Here is a 20,153-nt window from a genome sequence, read left to right on the forward strand (position 1 = left end):
AGGGAAGCATACTTTATTGGTGTTTCTTTGCTCCCACAGTGCAAGGTGGGGACACCCTCTATCAGAAGAACCAGAGAAAAGACGAAGAGCACTGGACGCTGGTCTTTTGTCTTTCAGATGGGAGCTACCTCTTCTTGCCTTACACCCAGCTCAAAGCAGATGCCTTTGGCAAGTATACTGAAGAACTAGAAGTTTGACCCTTAGACCTTGTTAAAGAAGTGTATGATCTTTTTCTGCACCAAGGCATAGCCTCAGTAGGACCTATCTGATGGTGAAAAATGACCCCCTGAGGGCTCATTTGATTATAATACCATCCTCCAACTAGACCTCTTTTGTAGACAAGAAGGAAAATGGTCAGAAGTGCCATATATACAGATTTTGTCTTGAGAGAGACAACCCTCTTATCCAGGAGTTGTGGGCTTGCTACTTCGATGCTGCCTATAACTTCCTCCAAGTCCTCAGGTCCAAACTATCGCCCTTAACCAGAGCTGCCCAAACCTAGCCCGCAGGAGCCTCCACAATCTCTGGTAATGCCTTGGGCACCAGCAGCAGCTCCTACCCGAGTGGCTCCTAACCCAACACTGGTGATCTCTAGGCTATATCCTCCCCTCCTTCCATTACAAGAAGCTCCTAATGGGCACTTGGGAACCACAGGAGTCCATGTTCCTTTCCCCCTTCGAGATTTAAGGCAAATTAAATTAGACCTAGGAAGCTTTACTGAAGATCCTGACAATTATGTAAGTGTTTTCCAGGGTCTAAACCAGTCTTTGAAATGGCACGGAAAGATATTATGCTAATCCTGACTAGCGCCCTTACTGACAATGAAAGAAGTAGTAATTAAAAATGCCCAGGGATGGGGTGATGAATGGTAAGCTATTGGCATGCAGGGGAGATGTGACAGTGAATCAGCATGGTTACCTACCGGGCTCCAGGCAGTGCCCATAGCTGATCCTAATTGGGCACATGACAAAGACAGTGATGACTGGGAGAGAGTTCACTTTATCACTAGCATTAAGGAAGGCTTAAAAAAACCACGGGCTACTCCAAACTATCTGGAGTGATTCAGGAAAAGGAGGAAATTCACACAGCTTTTCTGGAAAGGCTCAGGGAGGCACTGAGAAAGCACACTAATTTGCATCCAGATGCCCCAAACTTATTCTTAAAGACAAATTTACTACTCAGTCTGTTCCAGATATTCAGAGGAAAGTCCAAAAACTGGCCTTTGGCCCCCATATAGATTTAGAGGGCCTCATTTAAGGAAAGAAATATTGCTCAAAATAGTCTGAAGTCAAAACTCCCTCCCAGGTCCTCCTCACCATTCTATGCAAAACAAAGAACTCTGACCTGAAGAAAAAAAAATGGACAATAAGGTTGATCACACCCAGCTCCTAGCTGGTCCCAGCTGGTCTCCAGGATTCCTTGCCCCAGCCATTTATGAAATAACTACTCCGAACACTTCCCTGGCTTCCCTGTGGCTCAGACAGTAAAGCGTCTGCCTACAATGCAGGAGACCTGGGTTCAATCCCTGGGTCGGGAAGATCTCCTGGAGAAGGAAATGGCAACCCACTCCAGTATTCTTGCCTTGAAAATCCCATGGACAGAGGAGCCTGGTAGGGCTACAGTCCGTGGGGTCACAAAGAGTTGGACACGACTGAGAGACTTCACTCACTCCAAACAACCTTGGAGAAGAACAGGCCCCCTTAACAGTAGATGTCCACATATATGCCTATATATACTTACTCTTTTCTTGGGTTAGTGCAGCAGCTCACTAATCTGATGCTGCCCCTTCTTGCCTCATTAAAGGTGAATCCGTTCCGTAAAGTGCCGGTCTCCTTCTTTTTCTGAACCTCGCCTCCTCTGACTCCTTTACCCTACACTGGTAAGAGATGCCACATCAGTATTCTTAAACAGCAATCAGGAAGAACCTAAAGAAAAAGGGAATAGAGATAAGAGAGAGGCCGAAGCTCTCATTATGGCCCTACAGGGAGTTAACTTTAGGGCTACAAATGTGGGAGGACACAAGCAGAAACCTGGCGTCTGTTTTTGTTGTGGCAAGGATGGACACTTTAAGGGACAATGCCCCCAAGGCAAGCAGAGGCCACCACCAAGGCCCTGCCCCACTTGCAAGGGAGATCACTGGGAGAGTAATATCCCCAGGGACGTAGGTTTCAGGGGTCAGAAACTCAGACACAAGATCAAGATTCACGGGGCCCAGGGCTTCCCACTTTGGCTTCTGTCCTCATTACCACAAAGGAGCCTCAGGTGACTCTAACTAGAGGAGGCCATCCTGTTAAATTCCTACTGGATACAGGAGCCACTTTCTCAACCCTCCTGTGTAATCCGGGTCCTCCTTCTACTAAGTCAGCTACTAAAGGTGGCATTTCTGGAAAGCCAATTACAAAATTCTTTACACAACAGTTGAGTTGTAACTGGGATTCTCTTCTTTTTTCTCATGTGTATATGTGCATGTGCTCAGTCGTGTCCACCTCTCCGACTCTACGACCCCTTGGACTGCAGCCCGCCAGACTCCTCTGTCCAAGGGATTTTCCAGGCAAGAATACAGGAGGGGGTTGCCATTTCCTCCTCCAGGGCATCTCCCCCACTCAGGGATCGAACTTGCATCTTTTGCAATGCCTGCATTAGCAGGCTGATTCTTTCCTACTGCGCCACCTGGGTATCCCAAGTGAGCACAGGGCGCCTGGCGTGCAGGCGTGGGGTGAAGGGCAGTGGCAGCAAAACTCCAGGAGGTGAAGAAGGGGGAGGGCGACCACCCGAGGCCGGGTGATCCGCTCCTCCCATGGGGAGGCCGAAGGATCCCTCACGCTCCATCCACGAGGGACGCAGCATCCTTCCCCAAAGTTCTAATGGGGAGACCCTCCTCGAGGGCCCGGTAGGCCGGAAGTGGGGCTACGGACACCAGCCGGGCACATCAGGGACAGCCGTGGCACCCTCACTTCCACCCCCCCCCCCCCCCAGGGGTGGTGGTATAGGCATGGCACTCCACTCCAGTACTCTTGCCTGGAAAATCCCATGGACGGAGGAGCCTGGTAGGCTGCAGTCCATGGGGTCCGGAAGAGTTGGACACAACTGAGCAACTTCCCTTTCACTTTTCACTTTCATGCATTGGAGAAGGAAATGGCAACCCACTCCAGTGTTCTTGCCTGGAGAATCCCAGGGACCGGGGAGCCTGGTGGGCTGCCGTCTATGGGGTCGCACAGAGTCAGACTCGACTGAAGTGACTTAGCAGCAGCAAGCCGGTGACCTGCGCACACTTGGACGAGGGTACCGCAGGGGGCGTCGCGCCGGGGGCTCAGGCGCTCTTCCTGGTTCAGCACGTGACAACATCAGCGGACAGAAGGAGGCAAAGGGCAATGGAGAGGGGGAAGGCAGGCCAGGGAAGGGAGACGCACCAGGGCGCAGCCCCAGGGATCAGAGGACAGGACGGACGAGGCACCAATGAAGTGCTGGCACGTAGGCCCACGTGGCATAGACACTGCAGAGGCATAGAACCGACAGTGTAGGTGGGGTGGCCGCCAGCTACTGCGAGGGGCCCGGAAGTCATTCTGAAGGACCCGGAAGCGAAGCTGCTTCTGCGTCAGGACACAGAATCTCACCGCAAGAAGCCGCCAGCGCAGAAGCGGTCCCCTGGCACCCAGGATATCTACTGACCTTCCTGGCCCCCATGGAGCCCCGTATCGGGGCTTGCGCCCACCACCGCCAACACCCAGAGCCACAACTGGCCCGGGAGAGCACTTTCCCGCCGTGTACCGGTGCCTCCACGGCCCTCACATGCAACTTGCTGTGCCCAGCTTCCCCCCTCGGGGACTGAGGGCACTTCTGTGCCCGGAGACACCACCAGCCATGAAGGCCAGGGAAGGACACCACATGAGGCAAGACCGGTTAGGTCCTAAACAGGGTAAGGGGGCACTGGGCGGTCACCTGTGTCGGGTGGGCCGGGAGCGGGGAAAAGCTGGAAGTGACGGGGAAGAGCAACAAACACGCACAGGGAGGGCCGGGGGACAGGAGCACGTGCGCTGTCTGGTGATCAGAAAGACTGAGTCACGGCCGGCCACCTAGTTTTCAAGTAGGAATATTGCTATTTTTAAACAAAAACACGTCCACACCTGTTAAAGGATTTTGAGAGGCAGGTTGGAACCGCTCACCCTTATATATACTATCAGCTGACTGAGTAGAATGATTTGAATTTGTTTCATGAATATAAAGATATTTTGCTGCTTTGTTTTCCTAACGTATACTACAGATTTACACTCCAAATAGTAACAGAGATGAATTTCAGGTGTTTAATACATTCATCACCTTTTGGTAATTTTTTTTCTTTTTTGTTTTATTCATCCTGTGGAGTATGTAATGAGTCCTAATTTTCTTGAATACATATTTTTCCTGATGACTAATGGTATTATGCAAGTAAGCTTTTGGGTCATCACGTTCTTTTGCCAACTTTTGTTGGGTTATTTGCCTTATTAGTACGTTAAACTTCTTTATAATTGGGACCATGAGTCTTTTCTTAGAATAATATCTATTTCAAATAACTTTATTCATACTTTGTCCTGTGTATTTACTCAGAAAATGCATTTGGTAAGCAGAAGTTCTTATTCAAAATATGTTTCAGTTCCTTATATTTTCCTGTGTAGTTATTACTTTTCAAATCCTGGATAAGAAAAAATTCCTACTCCAAGATTTTGAAAATGTTTCCTTATGCTTTATCTTATAAGAGACAATTCTATTTTTATTTCCACTTATATCTAAAATCTATCTAGAATATATTTATGTGTTTAGTGTGAGGTTGCTGTTGTTGTTTAGTCACTAAGTCCAGCTCTTTGTGACCCCATGGACTATAGCCCTCCAACCTCCTCTGTCCATGTAATTTTCCAGGCAAGAATACTGGAATGGGTTGCCATTTCCTCCTCCAAGGGATCTTCCCAACCCAGAAATAGAACCTGTGTCCCCTGTCTCCTGCTTGGCAGGTGGATCATTACCACTGAGCCACCTGGGAAGCCCTTAGTATGAGGTAGGTGGTTACATTATTATTATTTTTTCTGTGTACTTATTTAAACAAACTCATTCAATTTCTTAAAAATAGTACAATTTCCTCTCACTTCACTGCAGTGGAGCATTTCTTACACATAACATAACTTTGTGAAGTATTAATGTATGTTTGTCTGGCTTCTGTTTTACTGGCCATTTTTTTTCTTCCTATTTTTACGCTAATGCTTCACAACCTTATTTACCAATGGTTTATAAGAGCCTTGATATCTGGTGGTAAATGATGATGATACCAGCAATTGATGTACCGGGCTCCTCTGTCCCTGGGATTCTCCAGGCAAGAACACTGGAGTGGGTTGCCATTTCCTTCTCTAATGCATGAAAGTGAAAAGTGAAAGTGAAGTCGCTCAGTAGTGTCTGACTCTTAGCCACCCCATGGACTGCAACCTACTAGGCTCCTCCATCCATGGGATTTTCCAGGCAAGAGTCCTGGAGTGGGGTGCCATTGCCTTCTCCAAAAATTGTGTTTACTAATCTTTATAATAAAGAAACCACTTAATCAGATAGTTGTATTGATGGCTATGATGATGTATGTTAATATTTTGAAAAATACAATATTCTCTGAAAATGTATGTGTGTATATACACTCTTGAGAGTCCCTTGAACTCTCAAGATCTTGAGAGCTCAAGGAGATCCAACTAATCCACCCTAAAAGAAATCAGTCCTGAATATTCTTTGGAAGGACTGATGCTGAGGCTGAAGCTCTAATACTTTGGCCACCTGATGCAGAGCACCGACTAATTGGAAAAGGCCCTGATATTGGGAAGGATGGAAAGCAGGAGGAGAAGGGGACAAAAGAGGATGAGATGGTAGGATGGCATCACTGACTCAATGGACGTGCGTTTGAGCAAGCTCCAGGAGTTGGTCATGGACAAGGAAGCCTCATGTGCTGCACTCCATGGGATTACAAGGAGTTAGACATGACAGACGGAGAAGACAATGGCACCCCACTCCAGGACTCTTGCCTGGAAAATCCCATGGATGGAGGAGCCTGGTAGGCTGCAGTCCATGGGGTCGCTAAGAGTCTGACACAACTGACCGACTTCACTTTCACTTTTCACTTTCATGCATTAGAGAAGGAAATGGCAACCCACTCCAGTGTTCTCGCCTGGAGAATCCCAGGGACCAGGAAGTCTGGTGGGCCGCCGTCTATGGGGTCGCACAGAGTCGGACACGACTGAATTGACTAAGCAGCAGTACCAGCAAACAGGACAGAACAACTGAACTGAACATCAGTTCAGTTCAGTTCAGTCACTCGGTCGTGTCTGACTCTTTGCGACCCCATGAACTGCAGCACGCTAGGCCTCCCTGTCCATCATCAACTGCTGGAGTTTACCCAAACTCATGTCCATTATGCAGGCCTCTAGGGCTTCCCAGATGGTTCAATGGTAAAGAATCAGCCTGCCAAGCAGGCTGATCTGCTTCAGTCTGTGGGTTGGGAAGATCCCTGGAGAAGAAAATGGTAACCCTCCTCAGTCTTCTTGCCTGGGAAATCTCATGGACATAGAAACCTAGGAGGCTATAGTCCATAGGATCACCAATGAGTTGGACATGACTTAATGACAAAACAAGGAACGGAAGGGTCCTCTAATCTCCCCAAAAGAGGGAGAAGGGGTGGAAGAGAGATGGGAGGTAAGCAGGTTGACAGGAGTCTATCAAAGTTACAACTCATTCTCAGGGCCTTCTTTCCCAATCCAAACTAGAAATTTCAAGTCAATGAACATTTGAAATTACATTATAATATTGCTATTCTCATGATTAAAATGGAGAACTTAAATTCAGATAGATGTGTTTTCTGCATTTCCAAGAAATTAGAGACTCCGAGCGTGCCCACAGAAGATGTTCTTTGGCCCAAAACCTATAGCATGATTCCAGAAGAGTACAAGGGATAAGTTTTGTGGTTGCTGCTGTTGTTTGCCACTGAATTACATTGACTTCCACTCTCCCAGTTCTGTGCAAAATAAACCATTGCCATCCTCTAACCTAACCAAATTAGACAATGTATTCCCGATTCCAGCTTTAAGGGTCTCTTTCCTGGAATCACTTCTGTAGCATATGGTTTCTATTTTGTCTCTTTTTATCCTTAATTTTTCAAGAAAACAAATTATTATATATTTGGTCATATTAATTCTCATATAACTTAACATCCATGTAGTTGTGTAATTTTTCTTCTCGTTACTCCTTCAAATATAAATTTAAATGCAAATATTTATGGGGTAACTCTTCTGAAGAAGAAAGTGTATGAGAAACATATATATATATATATATACACACACACACACACACACACACACACACATATATATATACAGATGTGTAAAGTGAAAGAAAGAAAGTGAAGTCACTCAGTCGTGTCCAACTCTTTGCGACCATATAGACTGTAGCCTACCAGGTTTCACTGTCCATGGGATTTTCCAGGCAAGAATATAGGAGTGGGTTGCTATTTCCTTCTCCAGGAGATCTTCCCAACCGAGGCATTGAACCTAGGTCTCCCGCATTGCAGACAGAAGCTTTATCATCTGAGCCACCAGGGATAGACAGATGTGTATATATATGTGTATATTCACACACACAAATATGTGAATTACCCCCTGATATTTGAAGGTGATCTAGTTGATAAAAATTTTGATCCTAGCATTCTTTTTTTGTGATTTTTTAAAAAGTTTCATTGGAATGTGGTTGCTTTTCAATGCTGTGTTAGTTTGTAATATATAGCAATGTGAATCAGCACTTATATATACATCCCCTCCCTTTTGTACTTCCTTGTTATTCAGCTCATCACAGAGCATTAAGTAGAATTCCCTTTGCTGTAACATTCTCATTAGTGATGTTTTTAAAATACATAAAATATTGCATTATATAACTACTGAGCAGTCTGATGGCTAGCCCAATCCTTGTCAGAGTCTCAGATGCAGTCCTTGGGAATATCAGCCTGTTGTGTAAATTTGTGGGTGGGGAAACAGTTGCAGGCAAGACCCTAACTTGTACATATCTTTTCTAGTTTATGTACAAATGAGTGCCCAATTTAAAAGACAGCTACATGATGTCATGAAACTGATAAAGATCATTTTTAATTACTTCCATGTCCAGCTTCCCCAAAGGGCAATTCCATTGATGGGACTGGAGATATACTGAATTCATGGTGACTTAGAAGGAAAAGAAGAAGAAAGATGAATGTCCACAGATGTGTGGTTAGTTTAAACCAGTATTCATCTCTTCTGAGAATGACCTGTGAACACATAGGCTAGGTGTCAAATCTTGTGAAAGAAAAAGATCGCAATTATCCTGGGGAACCAGAGAGAAATAAGAGGTCAATGGAAGCATTCCACACTATTCTATTTAATGCATATTCAGTATTCACTGCAACACTGATGCTAATTTTTCCAACCTAAGAGATTCTTTTGTGAACATTTTTGTACTTAAGTCTTTATATAAAAGCAATTCTAGGGTATATACCTGGAAGTGGAGTTTTGGGATCATGTACAAGGGCATCTTAAACTTTCTCAGATATTAGCCAAATGTAATCTAAAGTATCGTAAAATATTTCTATTTATATGCAAGCAGTGTGTTAGAGTTTCCTTTACATTTTTATAAAAGAATAAATTTTTAGACTATTTTAAATCAATATTAAGTAAGGGTATAGTAGTATCATTGTCTGGAGAAGGCAATGGCAACCCACTCCAGTAGTCTTGCCTGGAAAATCCCATGGATGGAAGAGCCTGGTGGGCTGCAGTCCATGGGGTCACGACTGAGCGACTTCCTTTCACTTTTCACTTTCACACATTGGAGAAGGAAATGGCAACCCACTCCAGTGTTCTTTCCTGGAGAATCCCAGGGACGGTGGAGCCTGGTGGGCTGCCGTCTATGGGGTTGCACAGAGTCGGACACGACTGAAGTGACTTAGCAGCAGCAGCAGCAGTATCATTGTCCTTGTTGTTCAGTCGCTCAGTTGTGTCTGACTTTTTGCAACCCCATGGACTGCAGCACACCAGGATTCCCTGTCCTTCACTATCTCCTGTAGCTTACTAAAACTCACGTCCATTGAGTTGATGATACCATCCAACCATCTCGTCCTCTGTTGTCCCCTTCTATTCCTGCTTTCAAACTTTCCCAGGATCAGGGTCTTTTCTAAGGAGTCAGCTCTTCACATCATGTGGCCAAAGTATTGGAGCTTCAGCTTCAGCATCAGTCTTCCAATGAATATTCAGGACTGATTTCCTTTAGGATTGACTGACTTGATATTCTTGAAGTCTTCTCCAGTGCCACAGTTCAAAAACATCAATTCTTCAGAACTCAGCCTTAAAAATTAGTATTTTAGACTATTTTAAATCCATATTATAGGTGGACAAAGGTATCATATAATCTTTTAATTTGAATATTACTGATCATCAATGCGATTGATTATTCTTTTATTTGTTTTCTGACTATTTTGATTATTCTTCTGCAGATTACCTGCCAATCCAAATTTTGCATCAGTTATGCTCTTGGTCTTTTCCCTTTTTGTGTGTGCACATTTAATGTGTATCTTTGAGACTAACATTGGTGATTTAGTTACATTGCATATTTGTCATAGTATTTAAGGTCAGTTCTTTAAAAATAAATTCTTTTCTTCTGTGTGTGTGCTTAGTCACTCAGTCGAGTCTGACTCTTTGTGACCCCATGGACTGTAGCCTGCCGGGGTCCTCTGTCTATGGGGATTCTCCAAGCAAGAATACTGGAGTGGGTTGCCATGCCCTGCTCCAGGGGATCTTCCCAAACCAGGGATTGAACCCAGGTCTCCCGCACTGCAGGCAGATTCTTTACCATCTGAGCCACCAGGGAAGCCAGTGTTATTTTATATTTTAAATGTATAGTAGATGGATTCCCCCTTTGTACTTCTCTCTTTTTGATTGGAATTATGTTTATTTTGGAGATTATTTAGGAAAAATAATTTCTATTAGTGATACTGTTACTGTAGCACTTATCACCTTTATTTTTGCATGAGCACATTTTTGTTTTAAACTTCAGTGTTACTTCTGAGCAATTTAAAAGTGGTTTGTTAATATTTTACATGTTATATTATTCTTATGATTTTTCATTTTCTGATCACTTTTTTCGAGTTTTTATATTCAGAATTTATAGAGAACTAACTTGGCATGTTTATTTAATTAATTTATTTAATAAATCTTTTTATTCCTTAACACAATCTATCTATCTATCCATCTATCTATATATAACCTTTTGGCCATACTAAGTGGCATGAGGAATTTTAGTTACCCAACGAGAGATCGAACCTGTGCTGCTTCAGTGGAAGCTGAGAGACCTAACCACTGGATCTCCAGGGAAATCCCTAACACCTGGCATGTTTTGAATTTGCTTGTTTATTTAATTGATTTATTTTTAAAGAAGGATATTTGCTTTTCAGAATTTGTTGGTTTCTGCCAAACATCAACATGAATCAGCTGTAGGTATACATATGTCCTTTCCCTCTTGAACCTCCCTCCCATCTCCCTCCCCAAACCACCCCTCTAGGTTGATACAGAGCCCCTTTTTGAGTTCCGTGAGCCATACAGCAAACTATCTATTTTACACGTGGTAATGTAAGTTTCCATGTTACTCTCTCAATATATCCCACCCTCTCCCTCCTCCCTTCTCCCCATTTCCATAAGTCTGTTCTCTATGTCTGTATCTGCATTGCTGCTCTGAAAATAACTCCATCAGTACCATCTTTCTAGATTCCATATATATGTGTTCAGTTCAGTTCAGTCGCTCAACAGTGTCTGACTCTTTGCGACCCCATGAATTGCAGCATGCCAGGCCTCCATGTCTATCACCAACTCCCGGAGTTCATTCAAACTCATGTCCATCGAATCGGTGATGTCATCCAGCCATCTTATCCTCTGTGGTCCCTTTCTCCTCCTGCCCCCAATACCTCCCAGCATGAGAGTCTTTTCCAATGAGTCAACTCTTCGCATGAGGTGGCCAAAGTACTGGAGTTTCATCTTTAGCATCATTCCTTCCAAAGAACACCCAGGACTGATATCCTTTAGAATGGACTGGTTGGATCTCCTTGCAGTCCAAGGGACTCTCAAGAGTCTTCTCCAACACCACAGTTCAAAAGTATCAATTCTTCGGTGCTCAGCTGTCTTCACAGTCCAACTCTCACATCCATACATGACCGCTGGAAAAACCATAGCTTTGACTAGACGGACCTTTGTTGGCAAAGTACTGTCTCTGCTTTTGAGTATGCTATCTAGGTTGGTCATAACTTTTCTTCCAAGGAGTAAGCGTCTTTTAAATTCATGGCTGCAATCACCATCTGCAGTGATTTTGGAGCCCCAAAAAATAAAGTCTGACACTATTTCCACTGTTTCCCCATCTGTTTCCCATGAACTGATGGGACCAGATGCCATGATCTTTGTTTTCTGAATGTTAAGCTTTAAGCCAACTTTTTCACTCTCCTATTTCACTTTCATCAAGAGGCTTTTTAGTTCCTCTTCACTTTCTGCCATAAGGGTGATGTCATCTGCATATCTGAGGTTATTGATATTTCTCCTGGCAATCTTGATTCCAGCTTGTGCTTCTTCCAGCCCAGCATTTCTCATGATGTACTGTGTATATAAGTTAAATAAGCAGGGTGACAGCCTTGACGTACTCCTTTTCCTCTTTGGAACCAGTCTGTTGTTCCATGTCCAGTTCTAACTGTGGCTTCCTGACCTGCATATAGGTTTCTCAAGAGGCAGGTCAAATGGCCTGGTATTCCCATCTCTTTCAGAATTTTCCACTGTTTATTGTGATCCACACAATGTTAGGATACCATGTTTATCTTTCTCTTTCTGACTTGCTTTACTCTGTAATAGGCTCTAGGTTTATTTATCTTATTAGAAAGGAGTCAAGTGTTCCTTTTATGATGGAATAATCTTCCATTTTATATATGTACCACAGCTTCTTTATCTATTCATCTGTCCATAGACATCTAGATTGCTTCCATGTTCTAGCTATTGTAAATAGTACTCTAATAAACAGTGGGGTACATGTGTCTTTTTCAATTTTTCTAACCTGGCATGTTTTTAATAAGCTTAATTTGTGGTAAATAATAACTATAAAATAATTAATAAAACGTATTCAGAGTTTGTTTCTTTTTACAGTCCGTTTTTAACTCTGATGCTATATTGAAGCATAGTTAGAAAATGAACCTTTACCAGTAATTTCAAGAACTACAAAAGTATTATTAGTACTGAATCTAGATGTCTGATCTAGTGTAGTTTAATTTCTCTCTATTTTATTCCATAGTTTATTACTCATTTAGATATGTTATGCTTTCAGATGTAATTTTGAACATCATTTTCAGACTTATTTCAAGACTTTGAAATGTTGCTCTTTACAGATTAATTTTATCAGAAATCAATGTTTAGCTGTCAACTTCATTGGGATTTTCAAGATTGCATTTCTTATTGTTTTGTTTTACCTTTTGTTGAGAGTTCATTTTCAGCAAGAGCTTTTGGATTTTTTTTTTCTTTTCTTCTGTTTGGCGTTTTGAAATTAATTAGCTCATAAGGAATTCCAGCCTTAAGACATGTTTGAGAGAGTGATTGCTAAGTCACACAGTCGTGTCCAACCCTTAGGGTCCCCATGAACTGTGCCCACCAGGCTGCTCTGTCCATGGAATTTTCCAGGCAAGAGTACTGGAGTGGGCTGACATTTCCTCCTCCAGGGGATCTTCCCAATCCAGGGAGATATATTTAGTAGTACTTACTTATTTTCCCTTCTTTTATTCACTGATAGAAGTGGAAATACTGACTTCGAGTATTAAGTTAACCTGAGGTCCCCATAATCCTAACAATAAATTAGCATACCAACCAAGAAGGAGCAATACTCATGTGATAGACAAATTCCCTGTTCTCGGATTTATTTCATAGATGAACCCAACTGTCCTTTTTAGCTTTCTTCATGTTTATAGTTGCTCTGATTTTAAATAAAGGGCAACATCAAAGCTAGAAATAACTTGCTGTACTGTGCCAGTTGTTTGGGCTGAGTTTCAAAACTGCTTCAGAATCCAGTAGAAAAAGCAATTTTCAATTATTGGAAATAAGTACAATATACCTTGACAATATAATAGGTAGCCTAAACTGTATACAAAGGGTCATTCTATGACATATTGCCTTCAAATTTATGATTTTGAGGAACCATTGAGAATTTTTATGCAGCATTAATGATATTTTAATCTATGCTGATTTATTTAGATTAGAAAATGTTATGTTTTCTAGTTTTGTGGGTAACTTCTCAATAGCATTGCTTGTGTAATCATATGTACTAGTATATATAGTATATCAGCAACTTCATTTTTTAGTTTGAACTGTTTCTGTTACATATATTTTCTTTTTTTTCTTTTGGAAAAATGACAGTGACATAAAAATTAATTTACTTAAATTTACAAAATGCGTTATAGGAACCAGAAAACTGGTGCCTCTCACTTTGGCCTGTACAGACAGGGCTGGAGATTGAAATGCTATGAGGAACTGATATTCTTTGGGAAGATTCAGCTTCAGCTTTTATCTATCATTAGTGTTTATGTGATAAGTGTATTCAGCTATTCATGAATTCTGATGTTTGTTCCACAGTAAAAACTACCTAGTCAAATACCTTACCTTTATGACTAAGAAAAACAAGGATCAGACTCGTGACATTTGTTACAAACTGTCACAAGTTGGAATGCATTCTTAAGATGATAAACATTTATAAGTAAATGGATACAGTTCTTTGACATTAAGCATTGTAAAACTCTAAACTTAAGCTTAAACTGTAAAATTTCTACATTAACAGTTAAAAAGTATATTCAAGTTTAAGAACTGTGTTATAATGTTAACCTGATTATTTCTTACATAATACAGTGGCCTGTAGTTGGATTACTCTCATCAGATAATACAGTTTTAAGAAAACATAATTTAGCAATGGACTGGAATATATAATGGCTGCTTGTATGTACTATTCTGCGTGAGTGCATGCTGTGTGTTTGATTGTGACACCAAGGACTGCAGCCCTCCAGGCTCCTCTGTCCGTGGATGTTTCCAGCAAGAATACTGAAGTGAGTTACCACTTCCTCCTCCAGGGGATCTTCCTGACCTAGGGATCAAACCCAATTCTCCTATGTCTCTTGCATTGGCAGGCAGATTCTTTACCACTGACCCACCTGAGAACTTCATTCATTACTTGCAACAGTGCTGATCTACGCAAAACAAATTACACACCCTCATTATCCTAAACTAATGTCAGCCATGACGTCTCCGGAATAACAACATTTAACTTTCTTAGGGAAATTAGGTGTGACAGCAATGCAGATTTCCCTTACCAAGCAACAAATAATAGCTTGTTTTATTTTGGTTAGGCTGTGTGACTTCAAAAAACAAAAGTTAAAAATATTCCATAAAATGATTATTTTCTACATTATATAGATGTTCTAAAATAAAAGTTTTAATCAGTACTTTTTATGCATATCAAAAGATGGAATGTAAACAAAATTTCCACTTGAAAGTGGAAGATTAACTATATTAATTTAGATCCACAAAATTTGTTATCTAAGGGTGAATGAGTGTTATCCAATTTTTATGTTTCTTTCTATAAAAATGAGATTTCTTGTTTTAAAATCATCTGCTCTTGGATATGTGCCTTACTCCTTTTCATAGAATTAATGTGGTTTGCATGATTTCTCAGACAGGACTCTTGGTGTCTCTTTCTTTCATCTGGACTGGTGTGAGTCCATACCTTTTGTAAGGTCTGTATAGACACAGGACTCTTATAGAAAAGTACACTCTAGTTAGCTCTGTAGAGAAAAGCAAGTCATGTTCTTTCTGTCCTTCTTGGTCACATTTCTGTCTTATATCAGAAAGTTTGGGTTCATATTTGATCAAAAGAAGTGATATTTATTATGTCTTATCAGTTATTTTATTTTTTACTGTAAAAGTACATTTAATTATACTTAACAAAGTTACTTGCTCACCTATTTTCTGTATTGAAATCTAATTCTGTAATTTCTTTTGTATATTTTCCCTTGTGTACAAGAATAATAATATTTACATTTATACACATTAGATGTAGCAACTAGTTTAAACACACACACATAATTTATTCTTCACAACAGTTTTATGAAATAGATGTTATTATGTCTCAGATTAGGAAGACAAGATAGGAAAAGGATGACTAACCACTCCTAGGATACAGACCAAGTAAATGGTAAACTAAAGATTCATACTCAAACAGCCTAATTTCAGAGTTCATATCTTTTAAAATTTATATCTCACATAGAATTTTTACTAATTTCTTCATTAAAATTGTATATAACATAAAACAAAGTAATTGTTCCAAACAACTGACAATGTACTCCAGTTCAGTTCAGTTCATTTGCACAGTCATGTCTGACTCCTTGTGACCCCATCGACTGCAGCTTGCCAGGCTTCCCTGTCCATCACCACCTCCCAGAGCTTGCTCAAGCTCATGTCCATCGAGTCGGTGATGGCAGTGGCACTGAACAACCTCTCTATCTGCCAGTAATGCTTCTAGCTCCATTAGATCTGCTGACCCATGGGACTTAAGTGGCAGAGCAGTTGCAGCTGGTGCCCCTGGGCTTCCAGTCTGCTGCAGTCTTCCTGTCTGTCTGCTACCTATAGACATTAAGCTTCAGCTCGGTGCTGAATATTCTCTGACTCATAATGAGTATTGATTGTACATGTGAGTAGAAATAGGATGTTTAAATCATTTTGCATCTTCTTCTTATTATTATTTATTTTTCTATTCCTGTTCATCATGAGGCAAGATATTCTGACCTACCAAGGCACAAAGTCAGGCATGTGTGACAGTGCTCCATTATCAAATGAAAGTGGGAATGAAGGAGACAGGGCTTGAGCAGGGCTGAGGGAAAAGTAGCTTGTGTGAAGGAGGTTGCTCACATCTCCATGGCTCCAATTCATATATCACATTCTTGAGCCCAATAAAGACAGTACTGTGGGATATAAAGAGACCACCCAAAGCTGACAGCTGTGGCCACCTAGTTTCTATCTGGGGGTACCTCTAAAGGACAGGGCTGAATGGAGACTCGACCAGGAGACTTGTAACAGAGCACAGCCAAGAGCAGACCTCAGCACAGCTGTACCTGTGAGCTATTACTCTGCACCCTGTTACCAGGCAGCAAGTCCTGTTCAGCCATTTTCAATGGGCTCCTCCCCCCAAGGAAGCAACTGTCAGTGAGTGACCATTAGTGGGGACAACCAGGCAAGGTCAGCGGAGCAGGGCTTGTCACATGGACAGTGAGGTAAGAGTCAATCCTGGCCTCCCCTCCAGGGTGCTCCAGTTCATCCAGCCTTAGACCAATGGTGATCTGGGGACCCAGGGGACATATGGGGGTCTGTGTCCTGTTGACCTCCAGAGCCCTCACTGCGGCCTCTACTGGCCGCGCCCAGGCCTTAAGGAGGCAGTGACCTTCTCCCCGCCTCTGCCACCTTCTGGCTGCACCATCTGCCCTGGATGCCATCTCCAAGACCTGCTCCCACACCCCACACGTGGCTGGCCTTAGGAGCCTGAGGGCCAGTTGCATTTGGCGCCTGGCTCCCTCAGCAATGACAGCTGAGCAGGGTCTGAGGACCCAGCGCTGAGGGTGCTGCCAGCTGAGCTCTGACTCTGCCAGGACTGGACCCTGGAGGATAAGTCATGCCTCAGGACCTGCCCTTTCTTGTCAGAACAGAAACTAACGAGTGTTAGCTTTCATTATTTACGGGAACAGTTACCTGACCGTGACCTGGCCTCCAGATCTAGAGCTCTGACACCAAGATGTTTAAACACCTCACCATGCTCCTGCCTCAGCTTTCTAGGAAAGGGCTTCACTGAGGGCTTTCAGGCAGTTTGAGGTTTTTAAGGCATGAGCCACTCCTGTCCTTGCAGGGCCCTCAGTACATCTTTCTGGGCTCCACACCCTGACCTTCTGTTCTTGTTTAGCCTCCCTGTAAGTTGGGCATAGGGACTTGTTTTTCAGTAAAAGACAGAGCTTCAGTCAGGATAATTGCCTGTTTGCTTTTGCCTATAAGGCGAAATGCCAAATGACCAGCTCGATACCAATTCATGAAATGTGGCCAATGGTTTGGTGGAATGATCATGGGCACAATTGTAAGATTCATGGAAAAAGAGTCTTGAAGATGGTCTGTAGGTAGATGTCTTTGGAAACAGGAAAGGAAGATATTTGTGTTCCATGTGAATTAGTAAAAAGAAAACCAACCAACCAAACAAAAAAAGAGGTACTTGAGCAATCAAGTGACTAAGACGGCTTCTACTATGAATGTCTGTGAGCATCCTGCTCAGCCACCTCTGTCTTTGCTCAATGACTCATGAACAAAGCAGTCCTGGTGACAAGGATGGGATCAGCATGAGCTTAGCAATGCTGAATTCCACCCCCAAGGCTGGCCTGGCTGTTGACTCTGTTGAGTGTCCTTATCCCAACAATGGAGACTGACCCTGAGTTCTCTGAGGTGATCAGCCAGCTACCTGGTGGCAGGCTGACTACATTAAATCCCTTTCTTTATCGAATTGGGTAACATCTTGCTTTTCCTGGAAAATACACTTGCTCAGAAAATGAATTTGCTTTCCTTGTCCACAGTGCTTCCCCCCAGACTACCATGACTGCTATATCCACCGTCATGGTTTCCCACACAGCTTTGCTTCTGAAGTAAATCGTGCAGAATTCCCTTTCTAGTGTGTTTCTACATCAGGTAGGCTGTAAGAGCTACACTCCTGTGAAACTTGAAGGAGGCTTTGAAATAACTATTTTATAGTGCACATACACACACACCTCCTAATGACCTAGTTACACACTCATCTTTTCACTGCTCTGTAGGAATTTTGAAGCTGCAGTGAAATTGATTTAATGAATCAGACCTAAACAGTCAGTTTTATTAAAAGATATATCATCTTGGGTGGGCCAAATTTAATTAATCAAAAGGCCTTTAAAAGAGGGTGTGTGCATGTTAGTCGCTAAGACGTGTCTGAGTCTTTCGTGACCCCATGAATGAAAGCCCACCAGGCTCCTCTGTTCATGGGGTTTCCCAGCCAAGAATCCTGAATCAGATTGCTATTTCCTTTTCTAGGGGATCTTCCTGACGCAGGGATCAACCCAGGTCTCCTGCATTAGCAGGCGGCTTCCTTAGCATTGAGCCACATTGGAAATAGATAGATAGATCCTTTTTATATCCAAAGATTCCAGGCTTCATTTCATATAGTTTCCAGTCATGATTTTTCGCTCCTGGCTGTATGCCTTGCCAAAGTTCTCTTCTTTAATCAGCCACCAAGAATGGGTGAACCAATCCCTTGTAATAAGTATTGCTTCTTTTATTGAATTTCTGTGCACAAAAGTAATTCATGTTATTAGAGATTATTTCTAACACAAGAAGCACTTTTGTTAATTACATTTCTTTATTTTTGATTATAATTTTTACAACTGATGGACCAATGTTGTCACATGAGTATTAAGTAAGCACCATAATTTATGTTAGGCGTCACTCTTCCTGTTGTACAGTTTTGTGGGTTTTGACAAATGCATCATGCCATGTGTCCACCATTGTAATGTTGTATAGATAGTTTTAGGACCCTAAAGACCCCTGGGCTGCACTTATTCTTCCCTCTCTCTCCTCCCCTTCCACCAAACTCTTCCACCAAACTTCTGGCAATCCCTGATCTTTTCAACACCTGTAGAGCTTGGCCTTTTCCAGAATGTCATAGAGGTGAAAGCATCCTTTTTTATTCAGGATTTTGAGAATGACTTCTCTCACTGAGTAATAGCTCTTTAAACCTTCTCCATTTCTTTCAAGGCTCAGTTACTCATTCCTTTACTTACCAAATAATAATCTATTGTATGAATGCATCACAGTTTATTCACTTACTGAAGGACAACTTGATTACTTCTAATTTTTGGCAATTATGAATAAAGTTGCTCTGAACATCTGTGTGGAAGCTTTCATGTTTTCAGTGCATTTGGATAATTAACTAGGAGTGTGATTGCTGTATTACATGATAGGTAGCCTATATTTAGCTTCATAAGAAGCCCATAAAGTGCTTGTACCATTTTACATTCCAATAACAGTTAATAAATTGAGTTCCTGTTGCTCTGTATCTTCACCAATATTTGGGACTTTCTGTTTATTGGAGTTTAGCCACTCTGATAATTGGCATAGTGGTATCTGCTTTTAAAAGAAATGAATTTATCATTCGTTCTTCCTTTACTTTAGACCTTATTTTTGTATTTATTATTGTAGCTATGGTGTAGTACCTGAAAACTTTAATCCTAGAACCTGGTTTCTTAGATTCAAATTCTAACTCTACCTTTTACTCCTTGGTGACATTAGGTTAGCTGTTTAACATGTGCTTCAGTAACTTTATGGGTTTCCACAGTAAAGAGCTCAGATGCTAAAGAATCCACCTGCAGTGTACAAGACCTGGGTTTGTACCCTGGATCTGGGAGATCCCCTGTAGAATGGAATGGCAACCCACTCAGTGTTCATTGGTGAATCCAGTATACAGAGGTTTTAGTCCATGGGGTCAACAAAGAGTTGGACAGCAATAAGTGACTTTCACTTTTTTCAGTAGCCTTAATAATAAGATATACCTCACAGAGTTGTTACAGTAATTAGGCTTAGATTATTCTGGAACATATAAATAGCAATGAGTATCTGGCCTGTACTAAACTCTTTTATTATTTAATGGTATAAAATAACTTCATTTTTTGTCAAGAGGAAGCCATTTAGAATGTAAATAATTCCAAATATAGACAGAATATTGGTAATTATATTAATTTTAATTGTAAGGAAAACTCTCAAATAATGATAACATTCCTCCATTGCTGCAGTATTACCATATACAGCTATCACTACACTATTTAAATTGTAATTCAGTAACTTCACAGTTGTAGGTCCCCCACTACTTTGTAATTTTGTTTGATCATGGCTTTGACTTGATGAAACTGAGTTCAATATAATAAATGAAGTTGCAAGTTCAAGGTTTTGATCCTGTATTTAGTGTTAAATTCTAGCAATCAGAATCCAACAACACTTATAAAGATCATACACCATGACCAA

General features: G+C 41.8%; 1 long non-coding RNA gene across 1 annotated transcript in view; it reads left to right on the forward strand.

Annotated features, from left to right (window-relative positions):
• The first annotated feature begins 3,516 nt into the window (after positions 1 to 3,516).
• LOC139182003 (uncharacterized) overlaps positions 3,517 to 20,153 on the forward strand; it is a 28,105-nt gene continuing 11,468 nt past the window's right edge. The window contains exons 1-2 of the long non-coding RNA XR_011565600.1: positions 3,517 to 3,916; positions 4,894 to 5,029. This is a non-coding gene — a long non-coding RNA (uncharacterized lncRNA). The remainder of the gene's footprint in view (positions 3,917 to 4,893; positions 5,030 to 20,153) is intronic.

Source organism: Bos indicus, unplaced genomic scaffold (assembly GCF_029378745.1).
Source record: "Bos indicus isolate NIAB-ARS_2022 breed Sahiwal x Tharparkar unplaced genomic scaffold, NIAB-ARS_B.indTharparkar_mat_pri_1.0 scaffold_57, whole genome shotgun sequence".
Classification (NCBI taxonomy): domain Eukaryota; kingdom Metazoa; phylum Chordata; class Mammalia; order Artiodactyla; family Bovidae; genus Bos; species Bos indicus.